This window comes from Bubalus bubalis, chromosome 12, assembly GCF_019923935.1.
Source record: "Bubalus bubalis isolate 160015118507 breed Murrah chromosome 12, NDDB_SH_1, whole genome shotgun sequence".
NCBI lineage: Eukaryota > Metazoa > Chordata > Mammalia > Artiodactyla > Bovidae > Bubalus > Bubalus bubalis.
In genome coordinates this window covers 97,325,374-97,348,962 of record NC_059168.1, presented here as the reverse complement: position 1 = coordinate 97,348,962, position 23,589 = coordinate 97,325,374, and the positions used below count along the sequence as shown (strand labels likewise).

The window sequence follows — 23,589 nt, the reverse complement described above, 5'->3', positions numbered from 1 at the left end:
CCCACACATGCCCCCTCCAGAAACCTCTACACCAGAAATAATGGCTTCCCTGGTGGCTCAGTCGATAGAGAATCAACCTGCAATGCATGAGACCACCTGCAGTGCAGGAGACCCCGGTTCAATCCCTTGGTCGGGAAGATCCTCTGGAGGAGGGCATGGCAACCCACTCCAGTATTCCTGCCTGGGAAATCCCATGGACAGAGGAGCCTGGAGGGCTACGATCTATGGAGTTGCAGAGTCGGACACAACTGAGCAACTAAACCACCAGGACCACAATCACACCAGAAACAGGCACCAGCTTCCACGTTCAGGGTGACCCGGATTTCGGGGGCTGTATGTCAATCACCCTCTTTCTCTTCTTCCCCAGAGAGGGAAGGGAGCTGTAAAGGACGCATCCCCCTACTCTCAGCTGCCGGAGGCATTACTATGCTCCATGGTAGGCTGAGGGTTCTCACGTACCTGGTCCCTCCTCTAGGAGGCACCTGATTTGGGTCTCACCCAGAGCCTCCTGGTTTGGCTCTGGGGAACAGAAGCACCTGTTTCATCCTAAACCACCCTTGCTGCAAATCCAGGACTCTCCCTCCTCTGGGACACCCCCCAGAGTCACCGGGGTGGGTGTGGGGAGGCAGCTGAGACTGGAGGTGGGACCGGAAACCACCACCTCAGTTCTGTTCTACAAACATCCTATAGTTACTCCCGGCCGGCCGGGTTGGAAGGGCTGGTAGAGCTTGTTAACAAGAGGGTGAGGTATTTCTTTTCACCAAACACCAGCAGCGTGTTTCACAGAGACAGCCTGTGTGGCAACAGTAAAGAAACGGAGCTCTGTGTCAGTTCTGGGGGGACAAGACCTGGCCCCCGGTGACCCCGGGCGAGACTTCTGACTCTCTGAGGCTCGGTTTCCTCATCTACACAGTGGAGATCAGAGTCATCGTGTTCATGACAAGGAGTCATGGGTTCCCTGAGGTGATAAAGAGCTTCACCCAGGACCCGAACGTCACAGTACACACGGCAGCGATGATCATTTACAGGAGTTCTCAAAACGCAGAGTGAAGGAGAGACACGGAAGGGGTCCTGAGTGTGGACAGGATCCCAAGGCAGCCGGCTCGGTGTCCTCAGGAGCCCAGCCCAGCGCCGGGCACACGTGGGCCTGTAGCATGCATTTTATGGACTGGGTGGTGTTCTCCTGATTCCAGGAGACTATTAATCTGCTACTTATTAATGAGGTGCTCTGAACACAGATTTAAACTGCATTTGGTCCAGCAACCAAAAGAGACTGTGGGTCATTAAAAAAGGAGGAGGAGAGACCCCTCTGTGTGTGGAGGGTGGCGGGCGGAGCCGGCAGCTGACTCCCGGCGCCTGCTGGAGCTGGATGGCGGCCGTGAATGCTTTCTTTCTTAAGTGAAGCTCCTCTCTGTGTGTGCTGAATCACGGCATTCACGGGGGGGAGCGGGGACAAGAGCATTTGCTAAGCGGATACCAGGCATCCGCGGGTGCAGCCTGGTGGGTGGGTGAGGGGGGCACGGCAGGGGGCTGGGGACCTGGCGGGGCACAGGCTAGGAAAGGAACCTGAAACCCGCTCCTGCGTCCTCTGACCCCCCACAATGGTGGGCGTAATGGTGGGTGCTGGTGTGGAGGAGGCAGGGAGCCCACGTGAACACGGTGACCACAGACCTTGGCAGGGGAGAGAAAAGGGGAGAGGAGGCCGAAAATAGGCTGCGCGTCTGGGCCGTCAGCTGGGAATCGCCCCTTCCAGCAAGTCAGGGCTCAAGCATTCTGTTTACCAAATCTGCACACATAGAAACCAGCTGGTCTGGGTTCCATAGTAGAGGGGACAGGGAGGGTGGGTTTCGAGGTGTTGAAAGCTGCTCCGACAATGCCAGGGAGGAGGGCTGGGCCCGGGGGTGCCCATAAGGAGCCTGGCAGAGGAAGAAAGGCCACGGCAGGCTGGAGAGTGGGGGGATGGGGGGGTGCTGTCCCTGTCGGCGCACCCCCCCCACGCACAGCCCAGCCTGGCAGGTAGCGGGAAGCGGGGTGACGTCTGCCGGCCGGGCCGGCTCTGCGGAGGGGAGGGGGCGCCACCGCAGCATGCTCTGGAGCCCGTGAGGGTAATCAGAACCAGCTGAGGCGGAGCCGCACCACCCCAGGCTGCCAGGAAGAGGGGTTTCCAGTGGCAGGAGCCCGGGGAGGTTTCTCCACCCAGGCACGCTCCCCTGCTAATCTCTCTCCTGGGCTGCGGGTGTTGGGGGGCGGGCCTCCCCCTCGGGGTGCGCTGTGTCTCCCCCAACCCTCGCCGCCCCGTGTCCTCCTCGTGGGGCCAGGCTGCCCGCTCCACAGGCCCTGCAGACGTGGAAGCACCTTACATGTGTGCGTGCTCACTGGTGACAAGAACTCTGCGACGTGGGTGCCTGGGAATGCCCGCTTTGCAGATGGGGACACAGAGGCACAGAGAGGCGACATGAAGTGCTCAAGTACACGGGTAGGATGATGATGGTGAAAAAATAAAGCACTTATTACATGGCAGGCACTTTGGATGCCTCATGTCATCTGATTCTCATGACAACCCAACGAAACCTAGGTATTGCTTTTACTATCCCCAGTTTACAAAGGGGGAAATGAAGGCGCAGAAGGTAAGGCGCTCACCCCAGGCCACTGGCCGGGGAGGACAGGCCTTGGGCGTAAACCCAGGTCCCCCTCACCCCAGCACCCACAACTGTGCCACCAAGCCCTTCACTTACCCACCCAACAGCGATGCCAACTGAGCACCCACTGCTGTGTGCTGAGCACTGGGGACCCAGGGGTGACAAGGTGACTGCCCCACCCTTAGAGCCTGCTGGGGGAAGTGAGAACACCAATCATAACAGTGAATGAACAAATACACCCAAAGTTCCAAGTGTGAAGGAAAGTGTATCTGCCCTGAGCAACACTTCAGAAGGCTGTTTTTTTTTAATTTTTTTAATGAGGGGGAGGGGTGTTTGATAATTTATAAAAGTTAATTCTGGGGGCTTCCCTGGTGGTTCAGTGGTAAAGAATCCACCTGCCAATGCAGGAAATATGGGTTCGATCCCTGGTCCAGGAAGATCCCACATGCCCCGGAGCAACTAAGCCCGTGCGCGACAACTATTCAGGCCGTGCTCTAGCGTTCGGGAGCCGCAACTACTAAGGCCCCCACACCCTAGAGCCTGTGCTCCACACCCTCCCACACACCACATCTAGAGAGTAGTCCTCGCTCACCCCAACGAGCGAGAAGACCATGCAGCGATGAAGACCCAGGACAGTCAAAAATAAATAAATAAAAATTATTACGAAAGAGTACTTTCTACAAGATGATTTTTTTATGCACCTTTATTTCCTATTCTGTACCAGCAAAGCAGTTGGAAGTCAGAGAAACATTAATAAAATTGGTTGAATAAAACCTGTTTCACAGTTCAGACACCACTTTTCTGCATAAACACTACATTTTCCCAGGTCATTTTGGTGGAGGAGAAGGGAAGGGTGACAAAGCCATGAGCCGGCTCCCAGGAACGGCTGCAAAGAGCCAGACCACACTCTCCCGGCGTGGCGCGTAACCAGGACCCGCGTGTGTGAAATGGCCATCAGAAGCGGGGATGGTCTCAGCTGGGCACCCGGACGCAACTTCTTGGCAAGCTCGTCGACCCTGAGCAGTGGTTCCCACAGCGCGGTCCACATGGGAACTTCTTAGAAATGCAAACTCTCAGGCCCTACCCCAGACCTACAGAATCAGAAACTTGGAGTGGGGTGGGGGGTGAGGCCTGGCAAACTGTTATAACAAGCTCGCAGATGATTCTGAAGTTGCCAAAGCTTGAGAATCTCTGAGCTGGGAGGGGCTGAAATGATGTGCACCACAGACCCAGCGCTCGCTGACTACCTAGTATGTGTCGAGGATGTGACATCTCAACCATCCCAGGGACTCTGGGCACAAACAGCGCTATCCTACAAGAGAAGCAGCGAGGGTTGGAGCTTCCCTAACTTGCCCATCCTCGTGCTGCTGGGTGGCTGAGAGCATAAAGCCTGTTACGCTTGTGGACTTGGGAGGCAGACAGGCCCAGATTCTGTGCGGCAGTGGGTCAACTCCCTAACCCCTCTGTGCTTGACCTATGTTTATCACTTAAAACGGAAGACAGTAAATAGAACCTCTCCTGGGAGGTTCTCTTTTTGAGGATTCCGTGAAATGCTCCACGTGAAAGGCTTCCCAGCACGCCAGGCACACTGTGAGTGCATGGCAGACGCAGATGTTTTGTGAGCGTACAGACCCCAGAAGCCCTGAAGGCCTTTGAGCCCCCACAATTGCTGTGATCAAGTACAGGCACTGACTCTCATGTACTTCACTGGCAAGAGAGCCCTTTAGACCAGGGCAGTGCCCGGCTACTCTTATTTAGGAATAATCCTATTGGATTTCTGGGACATCGGCTGGCGAGAAACAACAGATCCGGAGAAGGTTGGGAGGTGGGAAGGGAAGGTGACTGCTGCCATGGAAAGGGGAGCTAGAAAAGTAACAATAAACACAGCTGCCTGGAGCATACAGGCAGTAAAGTCAGGCTATTCAGGATGACTGAGTCACCAGGCAGTGTGTGATTAGCCAAGATTTTCAGAGGCTAGTGGGTGGTGTGTGTATGTATATCTGTTGAGGGAAGTCTGTGTGAAAAGCTTAATTGAGAATGGATAAAAATTTCAAAGCATTGGATGTTTCGACAGATAACTTGGTAGCTTTTGGTCACCCTGATGATCTAAAATGGCTAAGTCCTTGGAGCCTGGAGAGCAGAGGCTTCCCTGTGACAGAGGCAGGTCACCAGAGTCTGAAAGGCCAGGCTCCTGGCACCAGACTGCCCAAGTTCAAGACCAGTCCGCCAAGTAACCACTCTGACCCTGGACAAGTCAAGGAACCCCTTAAGCCTCAGTTTCTTATTTCTCAACTGAAAATTGAGTAATAATAAAGGCACCAATCTCATGGAGATCAACAAGCCCTCAGTAAATGTTACAAGTCACGTCTGCGTGCGCACATGTGCACTGCCCACGAGCCTGCTTCCCACCAGGTGAGAAGGATTATCTTCCTTGGTTAAGCAGACTTCACATGCAGGCTGAGGATCAAGGCAGGGGCAGGGAGGCACTTTCATGACAAAAGGACTGCTGGTTGCAACGCCCTGCGGGAGCGGTTCGGGACCAAAGGACGTGCAAAGCAAAGAGAGAAGACTAAAAGAGGCCATCTGGAGAGACACCAAATGACCAGCGCTCTCCCGAAGTCCCAGTATGTTAGAAACCCAGGGTAACAGGGCTCCTTACTGAAGGAGGAGAGCCAGCATTTACTGAGTGCCCACAGTGTGGCAGGCATCGCACTAGGGTATCTGCACTCACACGGATCCACGTACTCCCACCAGCCATCTTGGGAAGGTGGTGTTACCATCCACAGTTTTTAAATGAGGACACTGAGATGCAGGGGGGGACAGGTAACTTTCAGAAGGCACGTGGTTACTAAGAGGTGGACGTAGAATTCAAACCAGGCGTGGCCGACTGCCCTCACGCCATCATGACGGTCACGGTCCAAAGGGAGGGAGCTGGCCATACACACCGTCCTCACTTTCTTCCCACCCTCTCATCAACTGCTGGTACCTGCCATTGGCCAAACCCAACCGGAAACGAGAAGGCAAGGGAGCCCACGGAGGCCATCCAGGCAGGTCAGCCTCGGGGCACAGGGCAGGATGCTGAAGGGCAGATCCAGATGGCAACTGGAGAATACCCAGCACAGGTGAAGCCTGCCCCTTGCCTTCCAAGGTTTTGGCCTCAGAACTGGCCCAGGGTGGGCAGGAGGGAGGGCAGTGAGGTGGTCTGCAGGCTTAGCGGGGCTGAAGCAAGCCTTCCACGCCAGCTGCCCCTACTCCCTGCAGGGCCTGTGTGGGGGCCCCTGGGATACCCACCCCAAACCTATTTGCTAGAGAAATCAGGGTAGGTCTGGAAACCTTAAGCCCAAAAAGAGGGATTTTCAAGGGCCACAGCGACAAGTTCTTGCCTCCCCCTGACAGGGCCTGCTACAAAGTTCCCCTTCTGGTTTTGGGGCAGCAGAGCCATGAATCTTTGCTGAAAACAATTTTCAGGAAGCCCAAGAGGACCCTGAGCTGTCCACGTCTCTCTAGACAGTAACCTCGTGAGCATCTATCTCAGGAGCTACCTCAAGGATGAAAACAAACCAGTTCAAGGAGTGGGGTAACTAAATGGACTTTTCCAGTCCACGTCAGTCTGAAGGGACACAGGATCACATTAACAGCAATTCAGACATATTTTCTAGACCCCCACGAGCATATCCACAGCACCTCACCCCCATTCCCAAGTTCCCCTAGTTATTTCTGCAGTGTCTAGGTTGGGGTCTCCTCACTCCAGCTCCTTGTTGGTATCTGTTTCTCCACCCTCCTAGAGGCTGGTGCCCAACACAACTCAGCTGTCAGAGCTGGCTGTGGTCAGGGCTGCCAGGGACAGCTGCACAGGGTGTGCACTGCTCAACTAGATAGGGCGGTCATGAGTGTGGGTCACTACCTCAATTCCCAGAACTCTATTTCTATGGCTCTTACGTAGTAAATCTCCTGGGTGCTAAACAGTGCAGCTTGATCTTTACCGTATCAGAGTCATGTGGGTTTCTGTCAGCTCTTCCTCCAAAACCTAGCCTAGTCCAACCACTGGTCACTGTCTCCTTGACTCTGCCCTGGTGGCAGGCCCCTTGCTTCTCAGTCTCCTAATGGAACCATGCTCTCAGCTCCATTCTTATTCCCTTTGGACCACTCTCCACCCAGCCCCAGGAGGGACAATGAACAGTGCACCTCATTTTTCTGTGTGCAACCCCCCAGAGGCCTCCACTGCAGTCTGCATCCAACCCCGAGACCTCCCCTGGCCCACAGGAGGGGCCCGCCTGCCTCCCTCCCCTCTCCTACTCAGCCCCTCTGCTGGGCCACACTGATCTTTAATTTCTCAGAAGGCCAAGTTCACTCCCATCCCATTGCTTTTGCATGTGCTATTCCTTTGCGTGGCTGCCTCCTTCCGGTGTTTGGGCCTTGGTTCACGTGAGCCTCCCTCCTGGAAGCCTTCCCTGAGCACCCTGTTTAAAACAGCCTCCTTCCCACCCCCATCTTTCCTATTCCAGTAACTGGTTTTATCAGTCTGGAAATTATCTCATCTCTTCATTGTCTGCCTCCTCAAAGACAGGCGTGCTCCAAAGGGCCAGGGGCTATGTCTGTCTTGTTCACTGCTGCGTCCCCAGCACCTGGCACTGCAGAGACTCATGGAATAACTGAGAGGACGTCCCCTACGAGGGCGGCGGCCTGGCCCTTTGCTCTGCTCCGTGGCTCGTGCGGAGGCCTGTGGCCTCGAGTCTCACAGTTCAGCACTGCCTGAGCCCCAGCCTCACCACCACTGTAGTGAAAACAGCCCCTCCTGCCTGCTGACAGCCCTCGCTGCCCGGAGCTCAGGCTGCTCTCTGGAGGCCAGGCCAGACTCAGGCCCTTCCTGGTGGCACCAGAAGTCCCCGTGCCTGGGTCTGCATCTCTGCTCCATCACTTCACCTGGTACGCCCTCAGGCAGGCCACCGAACCTGCCTACACCTTGTTTTTTCCTCGGCCCAGAGCTGCTGTGAATACAAACAAGGTAATTCACAGTAACCCTGAGCACAGTGCCTGGCACTGGGCCAACGCCCACGTAGTGTCGTCGTCTCCATTACGAGGTGCCATGATGTTGCCCCCATGTGTTCCTCCCAGGACCCAACAGCAACTGTCCTCCTCATACCTGCTAGAGCAGATGGGAAAACATTATGTTTTCCCATAATCCAGAGATACCACGTGCCCCACCACCGCCACACCACCAGCGCTGGCTCATCGCTTTGGACTCTAGTTCTGATAACTTTAGGGTTCACTGAGAAAGAGGGAATCATGGATCTACAGAGAAATAGTTAACATCTGTATCCACAGAGATGCCCTATCCCTGAGGAACTTGCTGTTCAGGAGGGCAGATCTACAGTGAACACGACCACGGAGGCGGGAGTGAGGGAGGGGGTGGTGGCCAGCGCTGAGCGGCGGCCCTGGGGGCTGTAAACACGCTGCCCAAATACTACACAGAACCTCACGTCGAGTCAAGATGGATTTTTACCGCCAAATGAACGTGTGCCAAACTTCTTAAAAAAAAAAAAAAAGGCTTGCTGGGTTTTTTGTTTCTTTGTTTTAGTGGTTTGGGATTCTGAATTTGTGGAGTAGGGAGTGTGGCCCCTCAGTCAGGGCTGAGTTATCCATCGGGGGCAGCAGGCACAGGGCTGGGGGTTCATGACACTATCAGGGGCCCCCCAAAATGTTCTAGCTTCTTTCAAAATGAGAATAAACAGTGAAGTTTTAGGTCAGAAAATGCTTCAATATATAATGTTAATGTATTTCTCCTTACACCAACACACTCACAGAAGATGGTTTTTAGTATTTGTAGTGGGGGAGGCGCTCACAGAGTGCCCAGGGCGGGGGGTCGGGGGAGGAGTTGGGTCCCACCTAGGGCACCACCCGCACAGACCCCAGGAGGACCGAGTGAGACGAGGCTAGTGAACAGACCGGCACGATGCCCGATACGTAGTGAACAATAAATGATGACGGTAATAGCAATCGTAATGTTTTCCCAGTCTCTGCTCCTTCATCTATGAGACGGGAGTATCTGCTGCCCTCTCCAGCCCCAGGCCTGCCGTGAGTCTCAAGGGAGATAACAAATGCCAAAGTGCTTGGGGACAGGCCATGCCATGCAGAGGAGAGGAGCTAGGACTGGGGACACCACCGTCACCCACTTGGACCAGGAACTCGAGCGAGGGATGTCCCTCTGCTGCCCACCTGCACCTGGCAGGGTGGCCCTGAAAGGCCCATAGCAGGTCCTGCCTTCCCTCCTGTACCGAGCTGGCAGACAGAGCAGGGAAGCGGGGAGGGCGTGGCTGGGGCGGGGCACCCGGGAGCCACATCAGTGAAGGAGGGAGTCACCTAGGACCCCCAGAGCCAGCTTGGGGCAGACCCGGGGCAGCCCGTCAGTGGTTTAGACACAGCCTTGCCACGTCAGGGCAGCTGTCTTTCTCTCCTTAGTCTCCTCCCCACTCTCCTAGCGTGCGCAGTCTCTCAGTCGTATCCCATTCTCGGCAACCCCGTGGACTGCAGCCTGCCAGGCTCCTCTGTCCGTGGGATTAACCTGGCAAGAATACTGGAATGGGTTGCCACTTCCTCTTCCAGGACCTCTTCCCGACCTAGGGACCAAACTCCTGTCTCCTGAGGCTTCTATATCAGCAGGTGGATTCTTTACTGAGCCATCTGGGAAGCCCACCCTCTTCCTCCTAGACAGACTCCCAAATGGGGGGGTCCATGCTGCCCTTACCCCTAAGACCCTGAGTCAGGAACCCGGGATGAGCTTTAAAAGGCTCGTGTTCCCCTGCAGTCATTCAATGGACATCAATCATGTGCTTCCACACACCAGGCCTTAAGTGAGATGCTCAGGCCAGAGCCCAGACCGAGGCAGCCCTAGGCCCAGCCCCCGGATCTCTCTGATGACACCAGCCCATCTCCCTGCCAGCACCAGCATCTCTGTTTAGTGGCTCCACCTGACTTCATGCCTGGGAAGCTCACTCTACCCGTCTCTCACCAGAAGCCCTCGTTTATCTGCTCTGCTGCCCTGTTGGGTCCCAGGACCAATCAGCCAGGTCAGCATCAGCTCAGCGGCTCCTCGGGACGAGAATTTCAGCAGGTGTCTGTCTGTAAGGGGGTTGGGGTCCTCCCCCACGGACTGGAAGGCTGCCTCCAGCCCCTCATTTCCTGATAGGACAAAGGTCCTGCTGACACAGACCACAATGCTCCAGAGGCAACTGTTTTTAAATTGTTTATGTAAGATGGGGATGATTTTAAACAGCTTTGGAAATTTTCTGTGAAGGTTCTGTTATGAAGCTACAAAAGAAAACCAACGAATGCTAAAATTAAATCTCTCCTCTCTCTGCCCCTCGGTCTCCCATCCTGGGGATGAGCCCCATGTCAAGCAACAGGGTGAGAGGGCAGCGATGAACCAAACAAATGAACATTCCCTAAAATATCGTTATAAAGACAAGATGAAAACTCGTCAACTAAAGTCTCAGCAAATTTTCTCTGGGCAATCTGACCTGGAGCTCACAGTTGCTGCTCAGATGGGGCTTCATAAGTATCTGTTGCCAAGGTAGCGGATATGGCAGGTGACGTCCTTAGGACTGGCAGGTGATGTCCAGGCCTGAGGAGAGGTGCTGCCCTGACTCTGTCCTCCGGCAGGCGGGCTGACAAGTCGGGAATGAGATGGGACTTAGGTAAGCTGAAAACAGGCTCTTCAAACTGCTTTTGTAACTGAGCATGTGCCCTGTGTTGACATTTGCATAGACTGGCCTGGCAAGCACTTAACAGAAACAGTGACCTCAAAGGGCTTTCCGTGTGCCTGGACAGCCTCTGTGACACTGGGCAGTACAGGAGCACTGCCTTAGAATCTTCCCGTAAATGAAGCCCCCTAACTTCTCAGCAGGAAACACACGGCTACCCTGCCAAGCACAAAGCAGCAAGTCATAGGACCCGACCCCAACACCACCAGGAGAGGAGGGGACCAGCTGGCTCACTCTCAGCTCAGAGGCAGCTGTTTCATTAAATCAGATGGATGGAGGCTTCTGGCAATTTCACAGCCTTGCCGATGCTCAGACACTCCCCTAGGCCTTCCCAAGACCAGCTGACCAGGAGACGAGGGGCCCTGCCTTTTAATCCCTCACCCATGGATCAACCTCACTGTAGCCATGATCACTAAAAACTGCCACCTTTCCTCGAATCTGAGAAGTCGTCAACCATTAAATGGGTCGTGTTCTAGCAAAAAAGAAACGGTGCTGCCAATTAAACCCTGACATGCTATTAACTTTAAGATGCCCCCTGATTTCAGAGATCTCAAAAACAAGAAAAAAGCATTAAAAGCTGAGAATCAAAGAAATGCAATTTGTTTCCAGGACAGCACCATAATATGCCTGCCTGCTGTAGTGCTCCTGACGTAAGTCTTTATCTCGGTCCTATTTCTGCCTAGCAGTGTGGTCTGCTGTGAGGAACCTCACTTTGCCAAGCCTCACTCTTCTTGTTAGTAGAACAAAATAGTAAAACTTCCCTCATAGGGTTTCAAGAGAAGAAAAAAGATACCTGTAAAATACTAAGCTTGCTACCCGGCACATCACAGGTACCTACAGTCAGTTCAGTTCAATCGCTCTGTCATGTCTGACTCTTTGCGATCCCATGGACTGCAGCACGCCAGGCTTCCCTGTCCTTCACCATCTCCCAGAGCTTGCTCAAACTCATGTCCATCATGTCAGTGATGCCATCCAACCATCTCATCCTCTGTCATCCCCTTCTCCTCCTGACTTCAATGCTTTCCCAGCATCAGGGCCTTTTCTAATAAGTCAGTTCTTCGAATGAGGTGGCCAAAGTATTGGAGCTTCAGCTTCAGCATCAGTCCTTCCAATGAATATTCAGGACTGATTTCCTTTAGGATGGACTGATTGGATCTCCTTGCAGTCCAAGGGACTCTCAAGAGTCTTCTCCAACATCACAGTTCAAAAGCATCAATTTTTGGCACTTGGTTTTCTTTAAGGTCCAACTCTCACATGCATACATGACCACTGGAAAAACCATAGCTTTGACTAGACAGACCTTTGTTGGCAAAGTAATGTCTCTGCTTTTGAATATGCTGTCTAGGTTGGTCATAGCTTTTCTTCCAAGGAGCAAGCATCTTTTAATTTCATGGCTGCAGTCACTATCTGCAGTGATTTTGGAGCCCAAGAAAATAAAGTCTGTCACTGTTTCCATTGTCTCCCCATCTATTTGTGATGGGACCAGATGCCATGATCTTAGTTTTTTGAAAGCTGAGTTTTAAGCCAGCTTTTTCACTCTCTTCTTTCATTTTCATCTAGAGGCTCTTTAGCTCCTCTTTACTTTCTGCCATAAGGGTGGTATCATCAGCATACCTGAGGTTATTTATATTACTCCTGGCAATCTTGATTCCAACTTGTGCTTCATCCAGCCTGACTGTTCACATGATGTACTTTGCATATAAGTTAAATAAGCAGGGTGACAATATACAGCCTTGACGTACTCCTTTCCCAATTTGGAACCAGTCTGTTTTTCCATGTTCAAACTGTTGCTTCTTGACCTGCATACAGGTTTCACAGGAGGCTGGTAAGGTGGTCTGGTATCCTCATTTCTTTAAAAATTTTCCACAGTTTGTTGTGATCCACACAGTCAAAGGCTTTGGCATAGTCAGTGAAGCAGAAGTAGATGTTTTTCTGGAATTCTCTTGCTTTTTCTATGATCCAATGGATGTTGGCAATTTGATCTCTGGTGCCTTCTGCCTTTTCTAAATCCAGCTTGTACATCTGGAATTACTCAGTTCATGTACTGTTTAAGTCTAGCTTGGAGAATGTTGAGCATTACTTTGCTAGCGTGTGAGATGAGTGCAACTGTGCAATGGCTTGAACATTCTTTGGCATTGCCTTTCTTTGGGATTGGAATGAGAACTGACCTTTTCTGGTCCTGTGGCCACTGCTGAGTTTTCCAAATTTGCTGGCATATTGAGTGCAGCACTTTCACAGCATCTTCTTTTAGGACTTGAAATAGCTGAGCTGGAATTCCATCACCTCCACTAGCTTTGCTTGCAGTGATGCTTCCTAAGACCCACTTGACTTCGTATTCCAGGGTGTCCGTCCAGCTCTAGGTGAGTGATCACACTATCGTGGTTATCTGGGTCATGAAGATCTTTTTTGTATAGTTCTTTTGTGTATTCTTGCCACCTCTTTTTAATATCTTTGCTTCTGTTAGGTCCCTATCATTTCTGTCCTTTATTGAGCCCATCTTTGCATGAAATGTTCCCTTGGTATCTCTAATTTTCTTGAAGAGATCTCTAGTCTTTCTCATTCTATTGTTTTTATCTATTTCTTTGCATTAGTCACTTATGAAGGCTTTCTTATCTCTCCTTGCTACTCTTTGGAACTCTGCATTCAGATGGATGTATCTTTCATTTTCTCCTTTGCTTTTAGCTTCCCTTCTTTTCTCAGCTATTTGTAAGGCCTTCTCAGACAATCATTTTGCCTTTTTGCATTTCTTTTTCTTGGGGACGGTCTTGATCACAGCCTCCTGTTCAATGTTACCAACCTCTGTCCATAGTTCTTCAGGCACTCTGTCTATCAGATCTAATCCCTTGAATCTATTTGTCACTTCCACTGTATAAAATCATAAGAGATTTGACTTAGGTCATACCTGAATGGTCTTTGTTGGTAAAGGCACTGATAAAGGTCCATCTAGTCAAAGCTATGGTTTTTCCAGTAGTCACGTATGGATGTGAGAGTTGGACTATAAAAAAAGCTGAGCACCGAAGAATTGATGCTTTTGAACTGTGGTATTGGAGAAGACTCTTGAGAGTCCCTTGGACTGCAGGGAGATCCAACCAGTCAATCCTATGGGAAATTAGTCCTGAATACTCATTGGGAGGACTGATGCTGAAGCTGAAACTCCAGTACTTTGGCCACCTGATGCAAAGAACTGACTCATTTGAAAATACCCTGATGCAGGGAATGATTGAAGGTGAGAGAGCGAGGGGATGACAAAGGATGAGATGGCTGGATGGCATCACCAACTCAATGGACATGGGTTTGAACAAGCTCCAGGATTTGGTGATGGACAGGGAAGCGTGGCATGCTACAGTTCATGGGGTTGCAAAGAGTCAGACACGACTGAGAGATTGAACTGAACTGAACTGAGTAGTCTAGTGGTTTTCCACACTTTCTTCAATTTAAGTCTGAATTTTGCAATAAGCAGTTCATGATCTGAGCCGCAGTCAGTTCCCAGTCTTGTTTTTGCTGACAGCATAGGCTTTCTCCATCTTTGGCTGCAAAGGATATAATCAATCTGATTTCAGTATTGGCCATCTGGTGATGTCCATGTACAGAGTTGTCTCTTGTGTTGTTGGAAGAGGGTGTTTGCTGTGACCAGTGCATTCTCTTGGTAAAAGTCTGTTACCCTTTGCCCTGCTTCATTTTGTACTCCAAGGCCAAATTTGCATGTCACTCCAGGCAAATTTGGTATCTCTTGGCTTCCTACTTTTGCTTTCCAGTCCCCTGCAATGAAAAGAACATCATCTTTGGTGTTCACAGGTGCTCTAACAAGGCGTTTGAGGACACACATTTCTTTTATCTTCTAGTGCCCTGGTGGGTACACTGAGTTGAAGCAACCTACAAATTACTGGGGCTGATATTTCCCAAAAGACTCTGACCAAGAACAGGGAGGGCAGACAACTGAATTAAGGACACCCACCAGCTGGTTAGTGTATGGTAGGACACCAACAAAAGCAGGCGTACAGAAGGTTGGGTGAGAAGGCAAATTCCACTGGGATGTGGAGAGGTCCAGTTCCTGAAAAGCAGGAGTAGATTGTATTGAATTAACCCCCTCATCAGTAACAATGATGAAAGCTGGACAATATACAAAGACAACTGCTTGAAAGCACTTGAGAGCAATCCAGAGAAGCAACCAATAGAAGCTGGAGGGGATACGGTCCTTGAAAGACATGAAGCACACAAGGGTATTTCCCTATTCATGATGATACACTGAGTGTTGAAACAGAATGCAGCAGTGTTACCAGCTGGGAAGAAGAGGAAGACATTGGACCTTGTGGATGGAAAGTGAAGGAGAAAACGCTAGAAAGGAGATAGCCACAGAACGAGGAGCTCCAAAATGACCATACAGGTTCCTTGAATCCTTACTTGACTCCTAAATTGTACACATGGAGAGAGAGGGTTCATAGAGCCCAAAACAAAGCAGTGACTGAGAGGCAGAAAGTTCAGCAGCTGCCTGAAAGATGGAGTCTGGAGTTCAAGCACTGCCAAGTTAAAAGGGCTTAGCCAACACTTATGGCTCCCAATTTAATCCTAGAAAGGCCATGCCTTACTACTAAACCCAGGATTAAGGGTTATACTCTAGGATTACGGGCAAAATAAACCTACCTGAACAAAACCTAAAAACATAGCCTGCACAAAAGCAAGGTAATACGCCAGTAATTTAACTGCCTGTCAGAACAAAACACATCATTCTGGAGAGAAAGACAGTAACATGCTGAGTCTTTTCAACATAGGATCCAAAATGTCCAGTGTGTGATTTAAAAATTATAGGCATGTGAAGAAGCAAGAAAATATGACCCATGATCAAAAGAAATGATAAAATTAGACCCACTGATGACCCAGATGTTGGAATTAGTATATCCCTATATAAGGGATTTTAAAATGTGTATGTGTGTATGTGAGTGTGTGTGTGTGTGCGCATGAGTGTGTGTGTGCTGAGATTCCCAGGTGGTGCTAGTAGTAAAAAAAACACCTGCCAAGCAGGAGACCTAAGAGATGCAGGTGCAGTCCCTGAGTTGGGAAGATTCCCTGGAGGAGGGCACAGCAACTCATTCCAGTATTCCTGCCTGGATAATCCCAGAGACACACATGCACGCTAAGTTGCTTCAGACACGTCTGACTGTTTGCAGCCCTAGGGACTATAGCCCACCAGGGTCCCCTGTCCATGGGACTCTCCAGGCAAGGATACTGCAATGGGTTGCCATGCCTTCCTTCAGGGGATCTTCCCAACCCAGGGATCGAACTTGCGTCTCTTAGGTCTCCTGCCTCTCTTACATCTTCTGGAAGGCAGGTTCTTCACCACTATCACCACCTGAGAAGGAAGCCCTTTAAAATGTGTCAGTTCGGTTCAGTTCAGTCGCTCAGTTGTGTCCGACTCTTTGCGACCCCATGAATCGCAGCACGCCAGGTGTCCCTGTCCATCACCAACTCTCGGAGTTCACCCAGACTCACGTCCATCGGGTCAGTGATGCCATCCAGCCATCTCATCCTCTGTCATCCCCTTCTCCTCCTGCCCCCAATCCCTCCCAGCATCAGAGTCTTTTCCAATGAGTCAACTCTTCGCATGAGGTGGCCAAAGTACTGGAGTTTCAGCTTTAGCACCATTCCTTCCAAAGAAATCCCAGGGCTGATCTCCTTCAGAATGGACTGGTTGGATCTCCTTGCAGTCCAAGGGACCCTCAAGAGTCTTCTCCAACACCACAGTTCAAAAGCATCAATTCTTCGGCACTCAGCCTTCTTCACAGTCCAACGCTCACATCCATACATGACCACAGGAAAAACCATAGCCTTGACTAGACGGACCTTTGTTGGCAAAGTAATGTCTCTGCTTTTGAACATGCTATCTAGGTTGGTCATAACTTTCCTTCCAAGGAATAAGCGTCTTTTAATTTCATGGCTGCAGTCACCATCTGTAGTGATTTTGGAGCCCCAAAAAATAAAGTCTGACACTGTTTCCACTGTTTCCCCATCTATTTGCCATGAAGTGATGGGACCGGATGCCATGATCTTCGTTTTCTGAATGTTGAGCTTTAAGCCAACTTTTTCACTCTCCACTTTCACTTTCATCAAGAGGCTTTTTAGTTCCTCTTCACTTTCTGCCATAAGGGTGGTGTCATCTGCATATCTGAGGTTATTGATATTTCTCCCAGCAATCTTGATTCCAGCTTGTGCTTCTTCCAGTCCAGCATTTCTCATGATGTACTCTGCATAGAAGTTAAATAAGCAGGGTGACAATATACAGCCTTGACGTACTCCTTTTCCTATTTGGAACCAGTCTGTTGTTCCATGTCCAGTTCTAACTGTTGCTTCCTGACCTGCATACAGATTTCTCAAGAGGCAGGTCAGCTGGTCTGGTATTCCCATCTCTTTCAGAATTTTCCACAGTTTATTGTGATCCACACAGTCAAAGGCTTTGGCATACTCAATAAAGCAGAAATAGATGTTTTTCTGGAACTCTCTTGCTTTTTCCATGATCCAGCGGATGTCGGCAATTTGATCTCTGGTTCCTCTGCCTTTTCTACAACCAGCTTGAACATCAGGAAGTTCATGGTTCACGTATTGCTGAAGCCTGGCTTGGAAAATTTTGAGCATTACTTTTAAATATGTACAGGATTTTCAGGAAATGAAGGACAGAATGAACGAGTGGATAGAGAATCTCAGAAGAGAAATGGGACCCATAAAGATAAACCAAGTGGCAATTCTAAAACCAAAAGAATATAGCACCTGATGGAAAACATAATTTGGACAACATTAAGAGCAGATTAAACACTATAGAATAATGGATCTGCAAACTTGAAGCCAGGTAACAGAAATGATCCAAACTGAAGCACAGAGATTTTTTTTGAAAAAGATAAATAAATGGAGCTTCAGTGACCTGTGGAACAACTCAAGTGTGTAAGTGGAGTTCCAGAAGGGGAGGGGAGAGAGAATGGTACAGAAGAAATATTTAAAAGAATAATGGTCCCTAACCTCCCCCACACCATAACACATTCCCAAATTCAGTGAAAAATACCAACCCACAGATCTGAAAAACTCAGTGAATCCCATGTAGAAAAAATACACACACACACACACAAAAATTACATCATCATATTGCTGAAAATCAAAGATAAAGAGAAATCTTAAAAGAAGTTAGAGGAGAAAAGACCCCCTTTCCATGTACACAGGAAGGACTACACAGGAAGAGAGCTGACTGCTCATTAGAAACAATGTAAGCCAGAAGACAATGGAAAGGGATTTCAAAAGTGCTTGCTGAAAGGATACATCAGTTTGGGATACATGAATCCTGAAATCCTGCTGAAAGGTAAGACTCTGAGGCTGCAAGAAACAGCAAAGCCCCTTCCCAAGCACCCCTGTTTATATAAGCACCCACATCATTCGTGCACTCCTACCCCACCCCCACTCCACACACAAGGTTATCTCAGTAGACCATCCCAACATTCCCAACAAAAAAAAAAAAAAAAGAAAAAAACTGTAACTGTCAGGAATGTGACATGATAGAAAAAACATGAAATCATTTATACAAATTGTGGGACACAATTAAGATTGCTGGTTTTCTGCCACCATGTAAATGTCACACTTTTCTTTCATTCTGATAAAAAGTATAAAAAAGGAAAAGATTCCCTGCTCCTCAAACGTGTCAGTCACAGGACACTGGTCCAGCACACAGGTGGAAATGCAGGGATGGCGCTCACTGAGAGGTCACCCTAGTGTTCCTCCCCCACTGCATGGGACCCTAGCAACTTAGAACTGGGAAAGCAAATCTGTTTAGCAACCAAGGGACTTGGGCTACACCTATTCCTGGGGGCGGGAAAACCTAGGAATCCCCCTGCCCCAGGGGTCTCGTGGCGGAGAAGGCAATGGCACCCCACTCTAATACTCTTGCCTGGAAAATCCCATGGACGGAGGAGCCTGGTAAGCTGCAGTCCATGGGGTCGCTGAACGACTTCACTTTCACTTTTCACTTTCATGCATTGGAGAAGGAAATGGCAACCCACTCCAGTGTTCTTGCCTGGAGAATCCCAGGGACAGGGGAGCCTGGTGGGCTGCCATCTATGGGGTCACACAGAGTCGGACACGACTGAAGTGACTTAGCAGCAGTAGCAGCAGGGGTCCCGTGGCCTCCCAGTCACCTCTCTCTCCAGAGTGTCTCCACCATTGCCCCGCAGCTCTGGGGCCTCAACTGCAGGGCCTGTCAGTCCAGTCTGCGCTCAACGCCATCATGGCCTTAAAAATAACAGCAGGCCGGAACCCTGCCCTGCTCAGAACCTTTCAGTGGCTCCTGACTGCCCCTGGGAAGAAGTCCCCCTCTGACAAGGCCTTGTCCTCCACCACGTTCCCCTTCTCTCCTCCAAACTGCACCTGACTCAGTCCCTCACAGTCGCTCTTGCCTCAGGGTCTGCTTCTGTTGCTAGTGTAGTGTAACAAATCACCACCAAAATTCTGTGGCCTACTCACACGCTAGTAAAGTAATGCTCAAAATTCTCCAAGCCAGGCTTCAGCAATACGTGAACCATGAACTTCCTGATGTTCAAGCTGGTTGTAGAAAAGGCAGAGGAACCAGAGATCAAATTGCCGACATCCGCTGGATCATGGAAAAAGCAAGAGAGTTCCAGAAAAACATCTATTTCTGCTTTATTGAGTATGCCAAAGCCTTTGACTGTGTGGATCACAATAAACTGTGGAAAATTCTGAAAGAGATGGGAATACCAGACCAGCTGACCTGCCTCTTGAGAAATCTGTATGCAGGTCAGGAAGCAACAGTTAGAACTGGACATGGAACAACAGACTGGTTCCAAATAGGAAAAGGAGTACGTCAAGGCTGTATATTGTCACCCTGCTTATTTAACTTCTATGCAGAGTACATCATGAGAAATGCTGGACTGGAAGAAGCACAAGCTGGAATCAAGATTGCTGGGAGAAATATCAATAACCTCAGATATGCAGATGACACCACCCTTATGGCAGAAAGTGAAGAGGAACTAAAAAGCCTCTTGATGAAAGTGAAAGTGGAGAGTGAAAAAGTTGGCTTAAAGCTCAACATTCAGAAAACGAAGATCATGGCATCCGGTCCCATCACTTCATGGCAAATAGATGGGGAAACAGTGGAAACAGTGTCAGACTTTATTTTTTGGGGCTCCAAAATCACTACAGATGGTGACTGCAGCCATGAAATTAAAAGACGCTTATTCCTTGGAAGGAAAGTTATGACCAACCTAGATAGCATGTTCAAAAGCAGAGACATTACTTTGCCAACAAAGGTCCGTCTAGTCAAGGCTATGGTTTTTCCTGTGGTCATGTATGGATGTGAGCGTTGGACTGTGAAGAAGGCTGAGTGCCGAAGAATTGATGCTTTTGAACTGTGGTGTTAGAGAAGACTCTTGAGGGTCCCTCGGACTGCAAGGAGATCCAACCAGTCCATTCTGAAGGAGATCAGCCCTGGGATTTCTTTGGAAGGAATGATGCCAAAGCTGAAACTCCAGTACTTTGGCCACCTCATGCGAAGAGTTGACTCATTGGAAAAGACTCTGATGCTGGGAGGGATTGGGGGCAGGAGGAGAAGGGGATGACAGAGGATGAGATGGCTGGATGGCATCACTGACCCGATGGACGTGAGTCTGGGTGAACTCCGAGAGTTGGTGATGGACAGGGAGGACTGGCGTGCTGCGATTCATGGGGTCGCAAAGAGTCGGACACGACTGAGCGACTGAACTGAACTGAACTGAAAATAACCATTTCCTTCCCCCGTGGGTTCTGTGGGTCAGGAACTTAGACGTGGAACACCAGGATGGCTTCTCTCTGCTTCCGGTGGCCTGGGGTCTCGGCAGGAAGACTCTCTAGCCGGGGAGTGACTCAGTGGCGAGGGGCCTCTTTCTCCCGTGTCTGGGGGTTGGTGCCGGCTACCAGCTGGGACCTACGACACACGTGGTCTTTGCGCGGCGGCTTCTGGGTAGTTGGACTTCTCCGGGTCCAGCCTGGCCCACGGCTCCAACACCGAGTGTGCCAGCAAACAAGGCAGACTGCCTTTTTTCACCCAGCCTTGGCAGTCATGCGGTGCCACTCCCACTGCTTCTACAAGCAGGTAAGAAACACCTGGATATGAGGGGAAGGAGCAGAGACCCTGCCTCTCAGTGGGAGGAGTGTCAGGGTCTCACTGCAGAAGCGAGATATTGCGGGGACTATCTTTGAACCTGACGCACTATTCTCTCCAACTGATGGGCCTTCGTCCTTCCAAACTCACCACCTGCTGACTCACCCTTCAGGTTTCAGCACCACTTTGTACTACGTGCCCTGACTGCTTGTTCAGGCCTCCTGCTCAGATACTCCGTGTGCCCAGAGCTTCTCGTGTGCCTCAGTCTGTCTGTCTGCCTCCCCTCCTGCCTGTGAGCTCTGTGAGGACAGGAATTTTGCCTTTCTGGTGTTGGCTCAGTGAAAGAATTAGTCGCTCAGTAATGTCTGACTCTTTGCAACACCATGGACTGTAGCCCACCAGGCTCCTCCGTCCATGGGATTCTCCAGGCAAGAATACTGGAGTGGGTAGCCATTCCCTTCTCCAGGGGATCTTCCCGACCCAGGGCTCGAACTCGGGTCTCCTGCATTGCAGGCAGATTCTTTACCATCTGAGCCACCAGAGAAGCCTGAGCAGATTCTGAAAGAAAAAAAAAAAAAACTTTCTGGAGAAGAGAGTCAAAGAGAGAGAGAGAGAGAAAGAGGAGGGAGAGAGAAGGACGAGGGAGAGAGAGAGGGGAACATGCCTGCACACAGGCTGTCAGGGTGCCGCTCAGGAGAATTCAGGCGCATCCCAGCCTTCCTTGGCCCCACTGCCATAGTTCCACCAGGACCCTCCAGGCCCTTCAGAATACCCACAGAGTGAGTGGCACCTTCACCCCCATAGTCCCTATGCGGAGGGTCTCTGTGCCATCCAGCTGTCTGGCTAATGCGGTAGGTAGCCTGCAAAATGCTGGGGTCTTCTGGCAAAGACTCACTTTCTAAAAAGGGATGGAACTGAGAGATGGAAAAGGGAGAAGCTCTGAGCAGGACAGGAGAAACCGAGGCAAGAAGAAAAGTCTGCTCCCTGCAAAGACCAGAGTGGCGATCCCAGGGAGGCGAGGACCTCGGAGGACCCATTTGCCCTGGACCAGGAACATGACACCCTGTGCCTAGGGGTGTGAAGAACCCCATTAAAGTTTCTCTCCCAACTGGTAGCCAAATATCATCACTACCACCACCACCATCAATCAATTTTTTTAAAAAGGAAAGAAGAGTTACCACCAACGTTGCACATGGCTGTTGTCCAGGCAGAGGACAAACCAGCCCCTGGATGCCCCTTCGCAGGATTTGCCTTGGTGCCCCCCAGCAGGCCTGCCCACGCCCACGAGTCTGTATCATCGCTCACTTCGTGGAGTCCAGGGCTGTCTCCTTTCCTGCTCTGAGCCTACCAACATTCACGAGCTCGTCTCCGCTGCCCTTGGAGGTAGATTACTCATCTCAGCTCACTTACTGATGCACGAGAGGGATGTCCAGAGGGACGAAGTGACTTAATCAAGGCCGCTCAGGTGGGAAGAGACAGAGCGTCTCTCTGGCGCCTCCCCACCCCCAGCCTGTCCTGAGCCACTGCTTCTCTCGAACTTCACAGCGTGGATCCTGCTGACCGCTGTGAAGACAGCCTGGGGCTCCTCCCCCAGGGTTCAGAGGTGAGGGAAGTCTCCAAGGAGGGCGGCTGATGGGGAGAGACCGTCTGTGCGGGACTGCCCGGCCTACACGCCCCCCCCACCCCGACACACACACCCGGGGGCTCTGCAGGGCAGAGAAGGGGACAGGAAGCGACCCAGGGGGAGGACCTGGCTCCCGGCTGCCTGCACAGCTGGGGCGGATCTAAATCCATTACCTGAGTCAGAGGGGACGCTCTCTGCCTCGGCAGAGCGCACCCGGGGCTGCCCAGGCTTTTGGGAGCGGCTGGGCCAGCAAGCAGAGCTGGCCAAGCTGCTCATGCCAAGGAAGGAGGGGGCCGGCGAGGCCGCCAAAGCAGGCTGGGGCGGGAGGGGCCGGGCCAGCTGGGGCCGGAGCTAGTGTGACATCACCGGGCGGCCCGCCTCTGTCTGGGGCTGAGGGGAGGCCCGGAGCCTTTCTGGGGCCTGGGGGATCCTCTTGCACTGGTGGGTGGAGAGAAGTGCCTGCAGCCAACCAGGGTCAGGCTGTGCTCACAGTTTCCTCCGGCAGCATGTAAAGGCTCCACAAAGGAGTTGGGAGTTCAAGTGAGGCTGCTGCCCACAGCCGAGAATGGACCGTGAGCCCTGAGCGGTGCTGCCTGAGCCCCGGACCTGCAGAGCATGGCACTGGGGCAGCAGCCTGCCCCCGAGAGAGAAGGCAGGTTGTGAGCCACACGGCAGGACCCCCAGCCAGCCCCATCCCCGGGCTGGAGCCCTGCTGCGGAGCAAGCAAGGCCAGTGAGGCAGGGCTACTCGGCGGCCGGCCGGGTTCCGTCTGTGACTTGGGGACCCCTCCTGGAGGCCATGGCCAGGCTGCCCCGCTGACGGCGGAGTGAAGCATGTGAGGAGCGGCCCCGGAGCCAGGCAGGAGGGACGAGGTAAGGGGCGGGCTCTATGGCACCCCGAGGGACAGTGGGTGAGAGGCAGCAGCTGGCCCCGGGTCTCTGAGTTCAAGAGCCCTGACCCCTCCGGCTGGGGAGGCGGGTGTTTGCAGCTGGGCCCTCCTGCTTTCACTTGGGAGCCCAACACGGCAGCTGCCAGCACAGGACCTGTGGACACCTGGGCAGCGGGGGGCGTTTGGGGGGTGGGGTCGGGGGACCGTGAGGTCATGGCTGGGCTTGTGAGGGCTTCATCAGTAAGCCTCACTCTCCTTCAGACAAAGAACCTTTGGGGTGAAGGCAGGCGGCTCCCGGCAGGGCTCGGCCCGCCGGGTGCGGGGTGTGTGCGCGGCTGTGAGCTTGTGTGGAGCGGTGCCCTTGACGGGCCAGCGGGCCCAGGCATCGCGGCCGGCCGGGCTGGCCCAAGGACTTGCGAAGCTGTTTTTCTGTTTCGGGTTCCTGTGCACCCTGGCTGGCGACTCTGCCGCGGCAACAGCAAAAGCAAATGCTGTCCTGCAAGTGCCAGGAGCCCTTGTTCAGAAAGGTCCCCAGGGGCTGAGCAAACTCC

The 23,589-nt window shown here is 51.6% G+C and overlaps 2 protein-coding genes across 16 annotated transcripts in view; one reads left to right on the top strand and one right to left on the bottom strand.

The window, feature by feature from the left end:
* RALGPS1 (Ral GEF with PH domain and SH3 binding motif 1) overlaps window positions 1-23,589 on the bottom strand; it is a 295,395-nt gene that overhangs the window by 83,890 nt on the left and 187,916 nt on the right. The window lies entirely within an intron of this gene.
* The window catches only part of ANGPTL2 (angiopoietin like 2), a 36,133-nt gene continuing 35,098 nt past the window's right edge, over window positions 22,555-23,589 (top strand). Inside the window, exon 1 of one of the 2 annotated variants that reach the window (XM_044926353.2) lies at window positions 22,555-22,886. The gene's annotated coding sequence lies outside the window, so the exon portion shown is untranslated. Of the gene's footprint in view, window positions 23,022-23,589 lie in introns of both variants that reach the window. The other variant, XM_025262384.3, reaches the window with a different exon arrangement.